This window comes from Cryptomeria japonica, chromosome 11, assembly GCF_030272615.1.
Source record: "Cryptomeria japonica chromosome 11, Sugi_1.0, whole genome shotgun sequence".
NCBI classification, from domain to species: domain Eukaryota; kingdom Viridiplantae; phylum Streptophyta; class Pinopsida; order Cupressales; family Cupressaceae; genus Cryptomeria; species Cryptomeria japonica.
This window is the reverse complement of record NC_081415.1, coordinates 222,593,590-222,612,506: the sequence shown is the minus strand read 5'-3', so window position 1 is coordinate 222,612,506 and position 18,917 is coordinate 222,593,590. Positions and strand designations below refer to the sequence as shown.

The following is an 18,917-nucleotide window of genomic DNA, read 5'->3' as shown; positions in this document are numbered from 1 at the left end:
AGGAGAGTTTTTACTCGTGTGCTGTGGTTGAAGCCACAATTTTGTATATTTCCCCAAGTGTAGACATTTAAAATTCTCTCGCTCCATAAGTAGTAGAGTGATTTGGTTCTATTATGCTTTGTTGCCTTGGTTGGTTTACCGCCAAGTTTGTGTTCTTCATCCCGCTGAAAAGTGGAAGGGGCTGGTTCACGGCCCAGTTTTGTAATTGCATTGTAATTTCCAGTGGATTAGAAAGCTAACGAACCCCTTGTCACTGTATGCTCTCACCTTCCCACATTGGGCTCTTGGTGATCAGAAAGTGGAAGGGTTACCTTTTAGTGGCATTGGAATTATATTTCCTAAATTTAACGGGTGCATTGTAATATTGTTGTGCTTGAAATCCAAAAAAAAATAAGAGGGAATTTTACAGTGGTATCAGAGCTGGTTTTTCGTGCCAGCCTGTGAAGTCAGGGTAAGCAGACTCCATGAGTGATAGAGACATCCGCTACTACAACAGAGAACATAGACGCCAACAATATCAGATTCCTATAGTGCCTCTTGAAGAGACTTTTTCAGAAGTCTTGAGAAACGGAGATAAGGAAGTTGATTCAGTGGACTCAGCAGATTCAATGGGGGAAAGAATTTTTGGACAGAGTGAAACAGCTATGGGTGTAAAGAAAATAGAGAAGAAATTTGACACTATGATGGACATGATGTCCCAAATGATAGCCACCTTTAGGCAGAGTGTTGGAGGAGGGCATAATCAAGATCCAAATCAGAATATGAGTGGTAATAATGGCAGTACTTCCAGCAACTCCAGTGGTAATGGAAATGGCAACAACAATGGTAGCCATGGTAATGGAATGCCTGTTGGATCGGTGACTAGACCATTGCAACCTATTTTCCCTCCAAGGGAAACACCGCCTCCTAAAGTAGAAGTTCCTATAGCTGAGGAGATTCGGGCCAGCTTTGTGGAGTATGCAGCATTTCCCCAAGAGATTCGAAATGCTATGTCTCTTGACCAATACATGAATCAAAAGAAAAGAAGGGAAGGGAGATATGATAATCGTTACTCCACTCCTAGGGTTTTTCAACAGGCCCTTGGGAAGGTCACTCTAGCACACTTCAATGGAAGCAGTGTGAGAACAGCTAGAGCTTGGGTGCAGAAGTTAGACAACTACTTGTCCTTGAGACCCATGCCCGAAGAAGAGGCCATCAAGTTCACCACCTTGCACCTAGATGGAGCTGCTCATGAATGGTGGTACCATGGGTTGATCACCCTTGGTCACAACTTGATCCATACCTATGTTGAATTCACCAACAAGTTGATAGAAAGATTTGATACCAAGGATCCAGAGGCGAAGTTTAGAGACCTAGCACAACTCAAACAGCAGGGTTCTGTGGACACTATAATGTCCCCTTCTCATTGATGTTCTTTCAGTGGTCCATTAGCCTATTCCTAAGACCCGTAGGCTAGGTGGAATGAGTAATCAGGGTCTAGCATCGATGAAACGAGGACTTACTATTTTTAGTAAGTCAGGGGATGACCATTCTAGTGCCACTGTCCTACTGAGCACTCCTTGCTTTGCCTCTAGATGCGATGATCATATTTTTCTGAGCATTAATTCTTGACTTACTATTTTTAGTAAGTGGCTGGGCGGCACATTTCTATTTTTGGCAGTAGACAGGGGTCTGAATTCTGCAGCAGTATGTGGTCGTCTGGGCTCAGTTTCATCTTGGTGGTGATAATAATCAGTGCAGGAGACATTTGCAATATAATTAAATATTATTTCTTTATCCTAAGGTTAATATTTAATTAATCTATTTATTGGCTACTGGTTTATTAAATTTGGGATTAATGCTTGTTTAATCCTAAGTTTGGGCGAAATTCAGTTGTTTTATGGAATGTGAAATATTTTAGAAGGGATATTATTTCACTTTGCATCGCTAACATGTGCCTAAGTGTTTAACATGGGTCCTCCCCTTTCTTGGGCATGACTTTTGACTTAGGAAGTTGGGCGCTACACTTGGGTCCACATGAAAGTGGAATGAAATTCAAATGCAAGCGTGGAATTTGGAGGGATGTCATTTGAATTTGAAGAATGAAGTTATAAATATGAGGCTTGGGTTCCCATTTGCATCATCTTGAAAATCTGTAATGTTATGCTGCCGGATTGGCGACAGAACTTGAGGCTTCGGAGTGCGTCTCCCTAGTGCTACCCGGTTTTGTACTTGAAATACAGTACCTAGCTGTGCCTTGTATTCTTCTATCATTTTCAGAGCTTTGCCATAGACATCTTGGTGTTGCAACGATTCTGGACTTGCTGGTTTTGCCTGTGGCTGAAACACATTTTTGCTCACATCTCTCTACTGGAGCGTCTGACAGTTATGGGTATTATTCCTATCTTCCTTCCCAGCACTGGCAAATAAGTTTGTAATTTTTTAGCATGTTTGTTTGAGTATTGATTTAATTATGCAAAATCGAAATTCCTAGTCTAGGCGTGGGTTTTTTGGGTTGCATTGGGATGCGTGCAAAATTAAAAAAGGGTTGTTTGGGGTGTGGCTGTCATTGGTTGTCATTGTATTGGATGTACGGTGGGATTGGGCTTGATTTGAATCAATTCGGGTAAAAATTGAGTGAGTTATGAGTATTTTCATGTTTTCATGGGCTACTGAAACTGTACTTTCAGCCTGCAGAGCAGTGTAACAGAAAATTACAGTATTGTGTAGAAATCTGCGGTTAATCTTCTCATCTCATCTCCATATTGTAAGGTTGTTTCAGTAGTACTGAGCATCCCATTCTATCTGCTTTTATTTGTAATTCCCACTGCATAAGTGGAAGAGGCTAGCTTGCCGCCTTCTCAGTTTTGTGATTCAGTTTTCTTTGATAAATAGTTCTCCCGCTGAAATATGCGGTAGAGTGATGGTTTAATGTAATGTCCTCCCGCTGAATAAGTGGTTGAGTGATAAGTTCAATGTTTTTGGTCCTCCCGCTAAAATATGCGGTAGAATGATTGTTAATGTAACGTCCTCTCGCTGAAATACGCGGTAGAGTGATTGAACTTCTATTTCTTGTAATCTTTCCCTTGGTCGGTTCACCGCCAAGAAGTTTAGTTTCTATCCTGTTGGATAAGCAGAAGGGGATGGCTTGCCGCCCATGCAGTTGTAATGTTCAATTTGTTTATTGATGCTGACGATCCCCAGAACACCATATGCTCTCACCCTCCCAGTCTGGGCTCTCGGTGAACAAAAGGTGGAAGGGTCCCTTTCAGTTGTTTTGCTTATTACTCTAACCTTAACGGGTTAATTGTTGTGGATGAATTGCTATTGGCCTGAAAAAACAAAAAAAAAATAGTGGGATATTACAGTGGTATCAGAGCTGGTTTTCCTGCCAGCCTGTGAGAGTCAGTGGGTTTAGAAGTCTCCATGAGTGACAGAGACGTCAGACACTATAACAAAGAACAGAAGAGACAGCAGTTTCAGATTCCTATAGTGCCCGAAGAGGACACATTTTCAGAAGTACTGAGAAACAGAGGGAAGAATTTAGATACCTCAGATTCAGTGGATTCAATGGCAGATAAGACTACAGAAACAAATGAGGCACCCGACAAGAAGGCAGAGAGGCAATTCAATGCCATGATGGACATGATGTCTTTACTGTTGTCAAAGCTCAACCATAACGTTGTTGGGACCCCTAATCAGCCCAACAATGGACCGGAAGCCAGCACTTCTAACATTCCTGTAAGCAATGGAAATGGGAGCAATAACAGGAGTAACAATGGAGGTTCAGCCCCAAGGCCTTTACAACCTGTCTTTTTGCCCAAAGAAGTACAACAAGATGAAACAGAGATACCCACAGCTGATGAGATAAGAAATAGCTACATGGAGTATGCTTCCCTTCCTGGTGAGATCCAAGATATCCTAACTCTGGATCAATTCATGAATCAGAAAATGAAAAGAGGACGGAGGAATGACTACAAGTATGCTGCCCCAAGAGATTTCCAGCAAGCTCTTAGAAGAGTCACCTTAGCACACTTTGATGGGAGCGCTAAGGGTACTGCCAGAGCATGGGTACAGAAGTTGCACAATTACTTGTCCTTGAGACCGATGCCGGAGGAGGATGCCATCAAGTTTGCTACCTTGCACTTGGATGGAGTGGCCCATGAATGGTGGTACCATGGGTTGGTCACCCTTGGTCACAACTTAGTCACCACCAACGCTGATTTCACCAACAAGCTAATTGAGAGATTTGACACCAGGGATCCAGAGGTGAAGTTTAGAGAACTTGCACAACTGAGGCAGCAAGGTTCCTTGGACACTTACGTGACTGAATTCCAAAACCTGTCAGTCATGGTGAGTAGCATCTTAGAGAAGCGACTGGTTGTACTTTTCACTGAAGGACTTGAAGAACCATTGAGAGGATGGGTCAAAGCTTTTGATCCGCCCACACTGGCAGAAGCTATAAAAAAATCCAGAAGTATGGAGTTGGCTGCCCCTAAGAGTAAAATTCAGTCCAAGCCTTTCCCTTTCAGAAAGGAGAAGAAGAAATTCACTAATTAGACCAAGAGGTTCCCTCCGCGAATGGATGATGGGCTCCATCAAGAGCTCCAGAGAAAGAATCTATGCTATTCTTGCAGAGAACCTTGGGTTCCCGGGCATAGGTGCCATGGAAAGGGGAATTTACATCAAATGGAAGGCTATTCCGGAGATGGATCAGATTTTGAAATTTCAGAACAGCAGATTGAAGTTGAGGACAGCGAGTATGAAGAGGCTCCTGAAGGGCCCGAATTTGGGTCAGAAGATAGAGGAGTGGTTGCTCAACTCTCGAGCATTCACAAGAATGAGTCTTTCAGAGTTCGGGGTGTGATTGGAGAGCATCGTGTCATAGCTCTCATTGACATAGGTGCAACACACAACTTCATTGATGAAAGAATTGTTGCAAAAAAGGGAATAGTGGTAGAGGAATTTGAGAGCTTCAAAGTCATGGTAGCAGATAGCTCCACTATATGCTATAATAGAATGATTTCCAACATGTCTCTGAAGTTGGGAAATCATGAAATCAAAGATGATTTCTTTGTGGTAAGCATTGGAGGGACTGATGATGCAGTCCTCGGGATTCAATGGCTGAGATCTCTTGGTGAGATCACACTAAACCTACAAACCATGGAGCTGAAATTCATGTCTGAAGGGAAAAAGGTAGTTTTGAGAGGAATGTCGCATGGGGGACTTAAGGTTGTATCCTTGAAAAGAATGGAAAGGCTGATCCGCCATAATCAGGTGGAGTGGGCAGCGGAGTGTTTGATAATGCCTTCCAATCCATTGGTGGATAAGGGCAATTATTCCTCAGACATTTCAGCAATGGTCAAAGATAAGAGCAATATTGTGGTGATACCTTCAGAACCACAACAAGAGCACAGAAAGTATCCTGAAGACATTCAAGCTTTGATAACTAAGAGAAGCAAGGTGTTTGAAAAGCCACCTCCTAGCAGACCTCCTGAAAGAGGTGCTGAACACATTATTGAGTTTGAGGAAGGAGCTAAGCCAGTCATGACTACTCCTTACCGATACCCCAAAAAGCAGAAAGATGAGATCGAGAAAGCAATTCAGGAATTGCTTGACATGGGTTACATCCGGCCTAGCAAAAGTCCCTTTGCTTCGGCTGTTGTTCTGGTGAGAAAGAAGGATGGGACCATGCGCATGTGTGTGGATTATAGAGCGCTGAATCAGAAGACCATCAAGAATCGGTATCCTATTCCGAGGATTGATGAGCCCATTGATGAGCCCATTGATGAGCTACATGGGGCAATGTTCTTTTCCAAAATTGACCTCAGATCGGGGTACCATCAGATTAGGATGAGAGCTTCAGATGTGGAGAAGACTGCTTTCAGGTGCCACTTTGGGCACTTTGAGTTCTTAGTTATGCCCTTTGGTTTGACTAATGCTCCTGCTACATTCCAGTCATGCATGAACAGGATCTTCCACGAACAGTTGAGGAAGTTTGTGTTGATATTTTTTGATGACATCCTGATTTTCTGCAGTTGGATGAAGTGTTGGGCATACTAGAATCTGAATCCCTATTCGCCAAGGAATCCAAGTGCGAATTTGGGATGGAAGAGTTGCTCTACCTGGGTCACATCATCAGTGCAGGTGGTGTGACGGTAGACCCTGAAAAGATTAGGGCTATCATCGATTGGCCTACTCCAGAAAACATAACACATCTGAGAGGATTTTTGGGATTGTGTGGATTCTATCGGAGATTTGTAAAGGGATACTCTCAGTTGGCTGCCCCCCTTACAGATCTTACCAAGAAAGGGGCCTTTGAGTGGTCCGAGAAGGCACAGACAACATTTGAGTAGTTTAAGAGGATCATGAGCTCCTGCCCAGTTTTAGCATTGCCCGATTTTACCAGGCCATTTGAACTACAATGTGATGCGTCTGGAGAAGGTGTTGGTGCGGTCCTCATGCAGGATAAGCACCCTATAGTTTTTGAGAGCAAAAAGTTGAGAGGTCCTGAGAGACTATACTCCATTTATGACAAGGAAATGCTTGCCATAATGCATGCACTTGCAAAATTCAGACAATATTTGGTGGGAAGTAAGTTCATTGTCAAGACTGACCACAACAGTCTTAAGCACTTCATGCACCAGAAGGATCTAAATGAGAGACAGCAGAAATGGGTGAGTAAGCTACAAGCTTACGACTTCGATATTGAGTATGTAAAAGGGAAAAACAATGTGGTAGCAAATGCCTTATCACGGAGGCCCCATTTGAACTCACTCTGCGAGCTTACTGCTAGTTGGAAAGAGTTATTGCTTGAAGATTATGCCAAAAATTAGTTTGCAATCAGTCTTGTAGAGGGTACTTTTCATGATGAAAGATACAAATTGGTTGAAGGATTGATACTGTACAAGGGAAGAATCTTCATAGTACTTGAATCTAAGTTAAAAGAGAAGATTTTGCAGGCCTTCCATGACATTCCCCTTGCTGGTCACCAAGGTTATTTCAAGACATACAGGCAGATCCGGGAGAGATTCTCTTGGAAGGGGCTTAAAAATGATGTTTTGAAGTACATTAAAGAGTGTCATACATGTCAGAAGAACAAGGATGAGCACACTCTACCAGCTGGTTTGTTACAACCCTTGCCTATTCCCGGTTAAAAATGGGAAAGTATTTCCATGGATTTCATCACAGGGTTGCCTCGGGCTCAAGGAAAAGATAGTATTTATGTGGTGGTGGACAGACTTACAAAGTTTGCTCATTTCTTTGCCATTACCAGCTCTTTTACAACAGCACAAGTTGCTGAAGTGTTCTTCCGAGAGGTATTCAGATTGCATGGTTTACCGAAGAACATTGTGAGTGATAGGGACAGCAAGTTCCTAAGTGCCTTTTGGCAAGAAATTTTCAGATTGTGTGGTATTGTGCTCACTCCAAGAACCAGTTATCACCCCCAAACTGATGGACAAACTGAGATAGTGAATAAGTGGGTGGAAGGTTATCTCAGAAACTATGTCTTGGAACAGCAGAATACTTGGGTGAGGTGGCTTCACCTAGGGGAGTATTGTTACAATTCTTCCTATCACATGTCCATCCGGATGTCACCATTCATGGCACTATATGGTTATGAAGCTCCTAGCTTCGCAAACTTGGTATTTGGTGATAGTAGAACCCCTCAGGCGAAAGATATGAAGCAGCAAAGTCAGGATATTCTGAGAATCTTGAGGGACAATCTCCAACATGCACAGAATCAGCAGAAGTTGTATGCTGATCAATAGCGTATTGAGCGCACCTTTGAGGTGGGCGACATGGTTTATTTGAGGCTCCAGCCTTACAGGCAGTCTACTCTCAAGAAGAGTGGGGTTGAGAAATTGAAACCTCGATTCTATGGGCCTTTCAGAGTCAGCAGAAGGGTTGGAGAAGTTGCTTATGAGTTGGAATTACCAGCAAGCAGCAGGATCCATAATGTATTTCATGTGTTTCGCCTTAAGAAGGCTTTGGGACATAATGTAGTTCCTTCAACTGAGCTACCTCCACTTGATGAGGAGGGAGAGTTGGTTTTGGTTCCAGAAGCTGTCCTTGAATTCAGGGAGCGAACTTTGAGGAGAAGAGTGATCAGGGAATACTTGATCAAATGGAAGAATCTACCAACAGAGGATGCTACGTGGGAGAATGAGGAGATTCTATTGCATCTAGCCTTACAGTTGCTTGAGGACAAGCAATTTTGGGGAGGGCGTTCTGTAATGTCCCCTTCTCATTGATGTTCTTTCAGTGGTCCATTAACCTATTCCTGAGACCCGTAGGCTAGGTGGAATGAGTAATCAGGGTCTAGCATCGATGAAACGAGGACTTACTATTTTTAGTAAGTCAGGGGATGACCATTCTGGTGCCATTGTCCTACTGAGCACTCCTTGCTTTGCCTCTAGACGCAATGATCATATTTTTCTGAGCATTAATTCTTGACTTACTATTTTTAGTAAGTGGCTGGGTGGCACATTTCTATTTTTGGCAGTAAACAGGGGTCTGAATTCTGCAGCAGTCTGTGGTCGTCTGGGCTCAGTTTCATCTTGGTGGTGATAATAATCAGTGCGGGAGACATTTGCAACATAACTAAATATTATTTCCTTATCCTAAGGTTAATATTTAATTAATCTATTTATTGGCTACTGGTTTATTAAATTTGGGATTAATGCCTATTTAATCCTAAGTTTGGGCGAAATTCAAGTTTTTTATGGAATATGAAATATTTTAGAAGGGATATTATTTCACTTTGCATCGCTAACATGTGCCTAAGTGTTTAACGTGGGTCCTCCCCTTTCTTGGGCGTGACTTTTGACTTAGGAAGTTGGGTGCTACACTTGGGTCCACATGAAAGTGGAATGAAATTCAAATGCGAGCGTGGAATTTGGAGGGATGTCATTTGAATTTGAAGAATGAAGTTATAAATATGAGGCTTGGGTTCCCATTTGCATCATCTTGAAAATCTGTAATGTTATACTGCCGGATTGGCGACAGAACTTGAGGCTTCGGAGTGTGTCTCCCTAGTGCTACTCGGTTTCGTACTTGAAATACAGTACCTAGCTGTGCCTTGTATTCTTCCATCATTTTCAGAGCTTTGCCATAGACATCTTGGTGTTGCAACGATTCTGGACTTGCTGGTTTTGCCTGTGGCTGAAACACATTTTTGCTCACATCTCTCTGCTGGAGCGTCTGATAGTTATGGGTATTATTCCTATCTTCCTTCCCAGCACTGGCAAATAAGTTTGTAATTTTTTAGCACGTTTGTTTGAGTATTGATTTAATTATGCAAAATCGAAATTCCTAGTCTAGGCATGGGTTTTTTGGGTTGCATTGGGATGCATGCAAAATAAAAAAAGGGTTGTTTGGGGTGTGGCTGTCATTGGTTGTCATTGTATTGGATGTACGGTGGGATTGGGCTTGATTTGAATCAATTCAGGTATAAATTGAGTGAGCTATGAGTATTTTCATGTTTTCATGGGCTGCTGAAACTGTACTTTCAGCCTGCAGAGCAGTGTAACAGAAAATTACAGTATTGTGTAGAAATCTGCAGTTAATCTTCTCATCTCATCTCCATATTGTAAGGTTGTTTCAGTAGTACTGAGCATTCCATTCTATCTGCTTTTATTTGTAATTCCCACTGCATAAGTGGAAGAGGCTGGCTTGCCACCTTCTCAGTTTTGTAATTCAGTTTTCTTTGATAAATAGTCCTCCCACTGAAAAATGCGGTAGAGTGATGGTTTAATGTAATGTCCTCCCGCTGAATAAGTGGTCAAGTAATAAGTTCAATGTTTTTGGTCCTCCCGCTGAAATATGTGGTAGAGTGATTGTTAATGTAATGTCCTCCCGCTAAAATACGCGGTAGAGTGATTGAACTTCTATTTCTTGTAATCTTTCCCTTGGTCGGTTCACTGCTAAGAAGTTTAGTTTCTATCCTGCTAGATAAGCAGAAGGGGATGGCTTGCCGCCCATGCAGTTGTAATGTTTAGTTTGTTTATTGATGTTGACGATCCCCGGAACACCGTATGCTCTCACCCTCCCAGTCTGGGCTCTCAGTGAACAAAAGGTGGAAGGGTTCCCTTTCAGTTGTTTTTCTTATTACTCTAACCTTAACGGGTTAATTGTTGTGGATGAATTGCTATTGGCCTGAAAAAACAAAAAAAAAATTAGTGGGATATTACAGACAGCTTCATAACTGAATTTCAGAATCTTTCAGTTATGGTTAGTAGTATCTCGGAGAAAAGAATGGTGGTCCTGTTCACTAAAGGACTTGAAGAACCATTGAGAGATTAGGTAAAAGCCTTTGACCCGCCCACCTTGGCTGATGCAATCAAGAAGGCTAGAAGCATGGAGTTGGCTGCCCCTAAGTCTAAATTTTAGTCAAAGCCTTTCCCATTTCATAAAGACAAGAAGAAATTTTCTAATTAGCCTAAGAAGTTCCCTCCCCGGATGGATGATGAGCTCTGTCAAGAACTTCAGAGGAAGAATTTGTGTTACTCATGCAAGGAACCTTAGGTTCCGGGTCATAGATGCCATGGAAAGGGTAATGCTCGGCAAATGGAAGCATGTTCAGCTGATGGATCAGATTCTGAAAATTCAGAACAGCAGCTTGATTCGGAGGAAAGTGAGTATGAAGAGGCTCCAGAAGGACCTGGAAGTGATCAAGATGATAAGAGTATAGTTGCCCAACTCTCTAGCTTCCACAAGAATGAATCATTCGGAGTTCGAAGAGCATTGGGAGAGCACCGACTTGTTGCTCTAATTGATGCAGGAGCAACTCACAACTTCATTGATGCTAGGATTGTTGCCAAGAGAGGTCTTATCACGAATGATGTTGAAGACTTCAAGGTCATGGTGGCTGATGGATCAACAATTTGTTGTAAACGGATGGTGTCGAACATGTCAATGAAGCTTGGTAATTATGAAGTCAAGGATGAATTCTATGTTGTCAATATTGGAGGGACCGATGATGTGGTCCTAGGCACTCAGTGGCTGCGATCTCTTGGTGAGATCACTCTTAACTTGCAAACCATGGAGTTAAAGTTCATGGCTGAAGGGAAGAAGGTGGTTTTGCGAGGAATGTCTAATGGGGGTCCTCGGATTGTATCCTTGAAGAGGATGGAGAGGTTGATCCATCATAACCAAGTAGAGTGGGCAGCAGAATGTGTGTTAATGCCATCAAACCCATTAGAAGACAAGGACAGCTACACTACTGATATTCAAACTCTAATCACAGACAAGAGCAAGGTCTTTGGAAATCCGCCACTTCGAAGATCTCCTGAGTATATGGTCATGCCATCCCACTCATTTGAAGAAAGGAGAAGCTATCCTTAAGACATTCAGGCTTTGATTTCAAAGAGGAGCATGGTGTTTGAGACTCCACCCTCAGGTAGGCCGCCTGAGCACGGTACTGAACACATCATTGAGTTGGAAGATGGTACTAAGTCTATCATGATTACTCCTTACCGTTACCCAGAGAAGCAGAAGGATGAGATTGAGAAAGCCATTAAGGAGCTCCTAGACATGGGTTACATTAGGCCAAACAAGAGCCCCTTTGCTTCGGCTGTTGTATTGGTGAAGAAGGATGGGACCATGTGTATGTGCGTGGATTACCGAGCCTTAAATCAGAAAACCATCAAGAATCAGTATCCCATTCCGAGGATTGATGATCTCATTGATGAGCTGCATGGTGTCGTTTACTTCTAAAAGCTAGATCTCAGATTGGGCTACCATCAAATTAGAATGAGGGCTTCTAATGTGGAGAAGACTGCTTTCAGATGCCACTTTGGGCATTTTGAATTTCTAGTCATGCCTTTTGGTTTGACTAATGCTCCAACCACATTTCAGTCCTGCATGAACAAAATCTTTCAGAAGCAGTTGAGGAAGTTTGTGCTCATATTCTTCGATGACATTCTCATCTTCAATAAGTCTTGGAAGGAGCACTTCCAACACTTAGATGAAATTCTTAGCATTCTGGAGTTTGAATCATTGTTTGCCAAAGAATCTAAGTGTGAGTTTGGAATGAGGGAGTTGCTCTACTTTGGGCACATCATCAATGCAAAAGGTGTGAAGGTGAATCCCAAAAAGATTAGAGCTATCCTTGATTGGCCACCACCTGAGAACATAACTCATTTGAAAGGATTCTTGGGTCTATGCGGTTTTTACAGGACGTTTGTGAAGGGTTATTCTCAGTTGGGTTCCCCCCTCATAGATCTCACTAAGAAAGGAGCCTTTGAGTGGTCTACAAAGGCACAAACAGTGTTTGATCAATTTAAGGAAATCATGAGCTCATGCTCGGTTTTGGCCTTACCAGATTTCATAAAGCCTTTTGAACTGCAATGTGATGCGTCAGGGGAAGGTGTTGGTGCAGTTCTTATACAAGACAAGCACCCTATTGTCTTTGAAAGTAGAAATCTGAGAGGGCTTGAAAGGCTATATTCAATCTATGACAAGGAGATTGTTGCCATAATGCATGCCCTTGCAAAATTCAGGCAGTACCTGGTGGGAAGTAGGTTCGTTGTTAAGACTGATCATAACAGTCTTAAGCATTTCATGCACCAGAAAGATTTGAATGAAAGGCAGCAGAAGTGGGTTAGTAAGCTTCAGGCTTAAGACTTCGACATTGAGTATGTGAAAGGGAAGAACAACATAGTTGCAGATGCCCTTTCACGAAAACCCCATCTAAGCTCTATATGTGAGCTTACTGCTGATTGGAGGGACCTATTCTTTGCTGATTATGCCAAAAATCAGTTTGCAACCAGCATTGTTGAAGGCACTTTTCATGATGAAAAGTACAGTTTTGTTGATGGATTGATTTTGTATAAGGGAAGGATCCTTCTTCTACCTGAATCGAAGTTGAAGGAGAAGGTCTTGCAAACTTTTCACAACATTCCCCTTGCTAGCCACCAAGGTTTATTAAAGATTTACAAGCAGATCCGAGAGAGATTCTCTTGGAAAGGGTTGAAGAGAGATGTCTTGAAGTACATTAGGGAATACCATACTTGTCAGAAGAATAAAGATGAACACACAGCACCCGCTGGTTTATTGCAACCATTGCCAATTCCCAGTCAAAAATGGGAAAGTGTCTCTATGGATTTCATCACTGGGTTGCCAAAGGCTAGTGGGAAGCATTATATTGTGAGTGATAGGGACAACAAGTTCCTAAGCTCCTTCTGGCAAGAGATTTTCAGATTATGTGGTACTATGCTAACCCCAAGCACGAGTTACCATCCCCAGACAGATGGACAAACAAAGATAGTAAATAAGTGGTTAGAGGGTTACTTGAGGAACTACATTTCAGATTAGTAGAAGGCTTGGGTAAGATGGCTACATCTTGGGGAATACTGCTACAATTCCACTTATCACATGTCCATTAGGATGTCTCCTTTCATGCAATTTATGGTTATGAGGCCCCTAGATTTGCTGATTTGGTGTTTGGACTGAATAGTTCCGTGACTCGCCATGACTCTCCAAAACTCGGCAAGTCATGTGTAATAAGGGATGTCGAAATTATTTAGAGGAATATTATTTTATATTGCATCTCTATTATTTGCCAAGTGATTAACGTGGGTCCATGCCTTTTTGGCGTGAGCTTTGACTTAGGAGAATGGCGCTACACATGGGTCCACGTGAGGTGAAATGAAATGCAAATGAAGTGGTGTTTGGGGGAATTTGCATTTGAATTTGGATGAGAAGTTATAAAAAAGAGCATTGGGTTCTCATTTGAGGCATCTTGAAAAATGGTAATGTTATGCTGTCGGTTTGGCGACAGAACTTGAGGCTTCGGAGTGCGTCTCCCTAGTGCTTCCTGGTTTTGTACTTGAAACATAGTACCTAGTTGCGTACTGTATTCTGCTACATTCTCAGAGTTTTCTTAGACATTTTTGGTGTTGAAGTGATGCTGGAGACTTGCTGGTTTGCCTGTGGCTGAAGTACCTGTTTGATCATACCTCTCTACTGAAGCAACTGACGATTATGGGTATCATCTCATTGTTCCTTCCCAGCACTGGCGATAAACTTTGTGAGTTTATAGCACGTTTGTTTGAGTTTTGAATTTATTATGCTAAATCAAAATTCCCAGGTATAGCATGGTTTTTTTTTGCATTGGGATGCGTGCAAAATTAATAAGGGATTTTTTGGGTTGTGGCTTTGATTGGTTGTAGTTGCAAGTGAAATATTATGGGTTTGGGACTGGTTTGAATTGATTTGGATGTATATTGAGGGAGTTATGAGCTTTTTAGCATTTTCATAGTCTGCTGATTTGTAATTCCAGCCTACAGATTGGATATCACAAAAATTCATTGTTCTGAGTGTTATAATCTGCATTACTCCCCTTCTCTTATCTCTATTATTGTAAGGTTAAGTAGTAGTACTACTAACCAGTTCTGTTTGTAACTCTCATCCCACTGAAAAAGTGGAAGAGGCTAGCTTGTCGCCTAATATCAAGCAACTTGTAATTTTCAGTCCTCCCACTGCATAAATGGTCAAGTGATAGCTATGTGTAATGGTCCTCCCGCTGCATAAGCGGTCGAGTTAAGGTTATTATGTAATTGCAGTCCTCCCACTGAAATATTGCGGTTGAGTGATTCTTATTTTGTGTGTCTTACTTGGCTAGTTCACCGCCAAGTTTCCTTGTTCTCCCGCTGGATAAGCGGAAGGGGCTGGCTTGCTGCCCAAGCATTGCATTGTGTTTCAGTTTTCTTAAGCTAATGATCCCCTCAACACTATATGCTCTCACCTTCCCACATTGGGTACTTGGTGATCAGAAAGTGGAAGGGTTACTTTTCAGTATGGTTTCAGTTATGTTTTCTAACCTTAACGGGTTAATTTCTTGTTTATGTTATTGCTGGCCTTAAAATTAAAAAAAAAATAACTGGGATATTACAAAAACAATTGTTGGAGCATTATTTCATGACTTACTATTTTTAGTAAGCAGCAGTTTGGGGCATTCTATTTTTGGCAGTCCTGGATTTGGTCCTGTCCCAACACAATTCAGTGATCCTCATTGCTCAGCCTCATCTAGATTCCGTTAATAATCAATACTGGAACTATAAGCAATTTAATTAAATATTATTCCTTATCCTAAGGTTATTATTTAATTATTTTATTACTTATTGATACTATGGGAAATTGCGCAAAATATGATATTTTTCCTAAGTCATGCCTGGGCGATTTATTTGGAGATTAAACGGAGACTTCATTCTTTATATTTTAAAAAAAAAATTACAATGCCAAAAATCGTGGCCCCTCTCCTTGGCGTGATTTTGACTTAGGAAAGTGGGCGCCACTTTGGGTCCACCATGAAATGAAATGCAATTGGAATGAGGCAAAATTGGGAGGCAGTTTCATTTGAATTTCAGATTGGAAAAGCTATATAAACAGAGGTTGAGCTCCTCATTTGGGTATCCAGAGAAAATATATCGTTATGCTGTCGGAATGACTCCAAACATTCTTCGAGGGTGAGTACCTCCTAGATCCTTCCTTCTGGTTTCGAGTGTGAGACATCACTCCTAGATGTGGTGCGTAGTTGTGATATTTTTGGTGATTTTTGGGTGTGTTGGTGAAGATTTGTGTGCTGCTGGTTTTCTGGTCTTGCTGGTGTGTGCCGGCTGAAAGTGTATTTTGCTCGTAGCTGCCTGTGTGTTGAATGCATCATTTTGGGTAATGGCTCATTTGAAGCGTACCGAAGAGACAATAAGTCTACTATATTGGTGTGGCATTTGGATAAATCTCCAATTTTTAGTTTCAAATCGAACTATTCAGCAAAAATGCCATTTTCGAAATTGCATTGGGATGTGTGCATTGTTGTTGGTGCTCTTATGTTGCATTTCCGAGGTATTGTTTTGTTTGCTTGTGTCATACACTTCATTTGCTTCTGATTTGGCATGATTCTATGGGGTTTTGAGTGAGTTACAAGCAATTTAGTGGGTTTCGGGATGGCTGGTTCTGCGTTTTCCTTGTATTTGATTTCAAAACAGCAAGTAGTATTATTGGTTAGAATGTGTTAGTGAATTCATAAGATATGTGCTTCACTCTATCTCCTTTCACATTTCTATCATTGTAAGAATTGCTTCAGTAGTACTGACCAATTCATTCTATGTTATATTTCCCGCTGAACAAGTGGAAGAGGATGGCTTAGCCGCCTGTATGTTTGTAATTCAGTTTTGTCCTCCCACTGAGCAAGTGGTTGAGTGATATTGTCCTCCTGCTGAGATATGCGGTTGAGTGATAGTTCATTTAAAAGTCCTGCCGCTACATAAGCAGTAGAGTGATTTGGTTTTATTATGCTTTGTTGCCTTGGCTGGTTTACCGCCAAGTTTGTGTTCTTCATCCCACTAAAAAGTGGAAGGGGCTGGCTTGCCGCCCAGTTTTGTAATTGCATTGTAATTTCCAGCGGATTAGAAATCTAATGAACCCCTTGTCACCGTATGCTCTCACCTTCCCACATTGGGCTCTTGGTGATCAGAATGTGGAAGGGTTACCTTTCAGTGGCATTGGAATTATATTTCCTAACTTAAACGGGTGCATTGTAATGTTGTTGTGCTTGAAATCCAAAAAAAAATAAGAGGGAATTTTACATAGTGTCTACAATCACACACAAATAGATGCATATATATGTCTTTCTCTTTCCTTTTATGTATGTGTCATTGTATATATGTATCATACATTAGTAATTTTCTTCTGCAAGGTAAAGGCTGTAACTTCTATCCTTTTCCAACATAGGTACAATGTCAATTTGATGTATATGGTAATTAAATCCAGAAAATTGTGAGCACACATGTTGACACACATACATATATTAAATGACAGTATATACCAATAAGTGTACACTGGGCTGTATTAGACTGATTTCCAAATGATTTACATATGCTTGAACCATAAATTCTAAATTGTGATGAAAAAATATCTTACAATTCAATTAGATCAGTCCAGTTTCCAATGAAATCAGGTATTGCGCCTGTAAATAGATTGTCAGAAGCCCATCTGCAAGCCAAAAAAAAAAAAGAACTCCCAACAGGTGGAACATAATAATAAAGACTATAAATCTAACATAAAGAACATTGGCTGTGAAGAATTAGAGCAGAATCTTACACATTCTTCAATTTCCGTAGATTTTTGAAAGTGCTTGGAATCTCTCCAGTTACTCCAGCACTATCAATATACCTTTTCAGTCAACAAGAGTAATAATTGTTCTTGTAATCAAACAAAATTTGCCACATGATCAATAAATTCCTACTAGAATATGGTAGACAAAATGTAGGAATTAATTATAAAAGATATTTTTCCCTAAGAGGTATGAGTGGAGAAATGTTATCATCAATCAAGATTCAATTTTCAGCACACATTTATATAGGAAACAAGGGGAACAAATTTAGAGACATTTCTCAACTGATAGCAAGTTGTTGTTTTGCTCAAAGAAAAAGGATGAAGCTTCATTCAAAGTTGTTATGAGGAAAGAATTTTGTACTTTCCATACAAAAACCTTTTTTGCAATTTTCTATGATAACAAATATATTAGAGAGCAGACTTATTGTTCTCTTCTTTGATGAATTATCAAATTATTTGAAAGGGTGGATAAAGGCATTAGATGCATCTACTTTACAAGATGCTATAAAAGGGCTAAGACATGGACTCCTCAACAATGAACAAAAATTGCAATACAAAGGTTTCCCTCAAAAGAGAGACAAAGACGAGAAATCGTTCCTAAAAGATGGGCCACAAAAAAACAAATCGGATAATGATGTTCACAGCGAACTTCGTAGGATGCAACTTTGTTTTAGTTGCAGAGAACCATGGGAGCCAGGCCATAGGTTCTTGGGAAAAGGAAAAATTCACTACATGAGGTTTTATCAGACAATGAAGAGGAAGAAGACATAGAGAAAGGTCAAGACAGTAATCCTTGTGAGTTAGATGAGGAGAAATCACTACCTATTGAAAAAAAAGGTGGAACCTGTAATGTCCCTTCCTTAGGCCTCTTAGATTTTTGGTGGAGGTTGACCTACTATTGGGGTCTCGTAGGTCAGCAGAGTGGTTTGGGACCCAGCCCAAGGTTGTGGGATTTAGTTTGGGAGTTTCACAGGTCTTCTAGTTTGGTATTTGGAAGTTATATCTATGATTAAAATTAAAATTCCAATGTTGGCCTTATGTGAATAGTAACTAAAAAACATAAAGATGAATAGTGAAAAGTGCACCCCATCCTAGCAATTCAAGTTGTTTTTAAAAGGGGGCCAAATTTTCAATGAGGAAATAGACCCTCAAGGTTATTTTAGGTTTTAAAAGCCCAAATAGTAACTCCCAAATAGGGAAAACTTCTTGGGAGCTCATAAAAAACAATTTTCATATCATTTGCTCTCATTCTTACATCTCCATTTTCAGATCAGCAGCTTGCATGAGGGTTTCAACAGCTTTGGGCTTCCAGGAACACCAACTTTTGGAAGCATTAGGGGATTTGGATGAAAACCTGCCTCTAAGAGTGTCAGTGTCCATCGGGATTCAGCTTCAGTGTGCATATGGCAGCCTTCTTTGGGGGTTTTTTGAGCAGATCTATCAGTTTGAGGGCAAGTTTTCTACAATTGGTTGCAAGTCAGACCTTCTAAAAGTCATTCCCATCTATTTCCAACTCTATTTCAGTCAGCTACTCCATTTTGGGAAGAAGGATTTCAAACCCTAGAGTGTATTTAGGGTTTTAATATTAATTGGAGCTGATTTCTATATTTCTATTGGCTGGAAATTTACTTTAGACCTATGAGTTCATGTCAATGGTATGTACACTGTTGTTTTAAGCAAATGAAAGTTTCTTGATTATATTCCTTATGTGTTATGCATCTTATTACATTAAATCAACAATCTCTTTACATAATTGTTATCACTTGAACTTGCACCCCTATTTGCTAAGCTATCAACTCAGCAGGCTTGTGACACATGGG

At 40.9% G+C, this 18,917-nt stretch overlaps 1 pseudogene; it reads right to left on the bottom strand.

Annotated features, from left to right (window-relative positions):
• Nucleotides 1-18,917, bottom strand: part of LOC131053392 (probable LRR receptor-like serine/threonine-protein kinase At1g56130) — a 279,171-nt pseudogene that overhangs the window by 231,313 nt on the left and 28,941 nt on the right.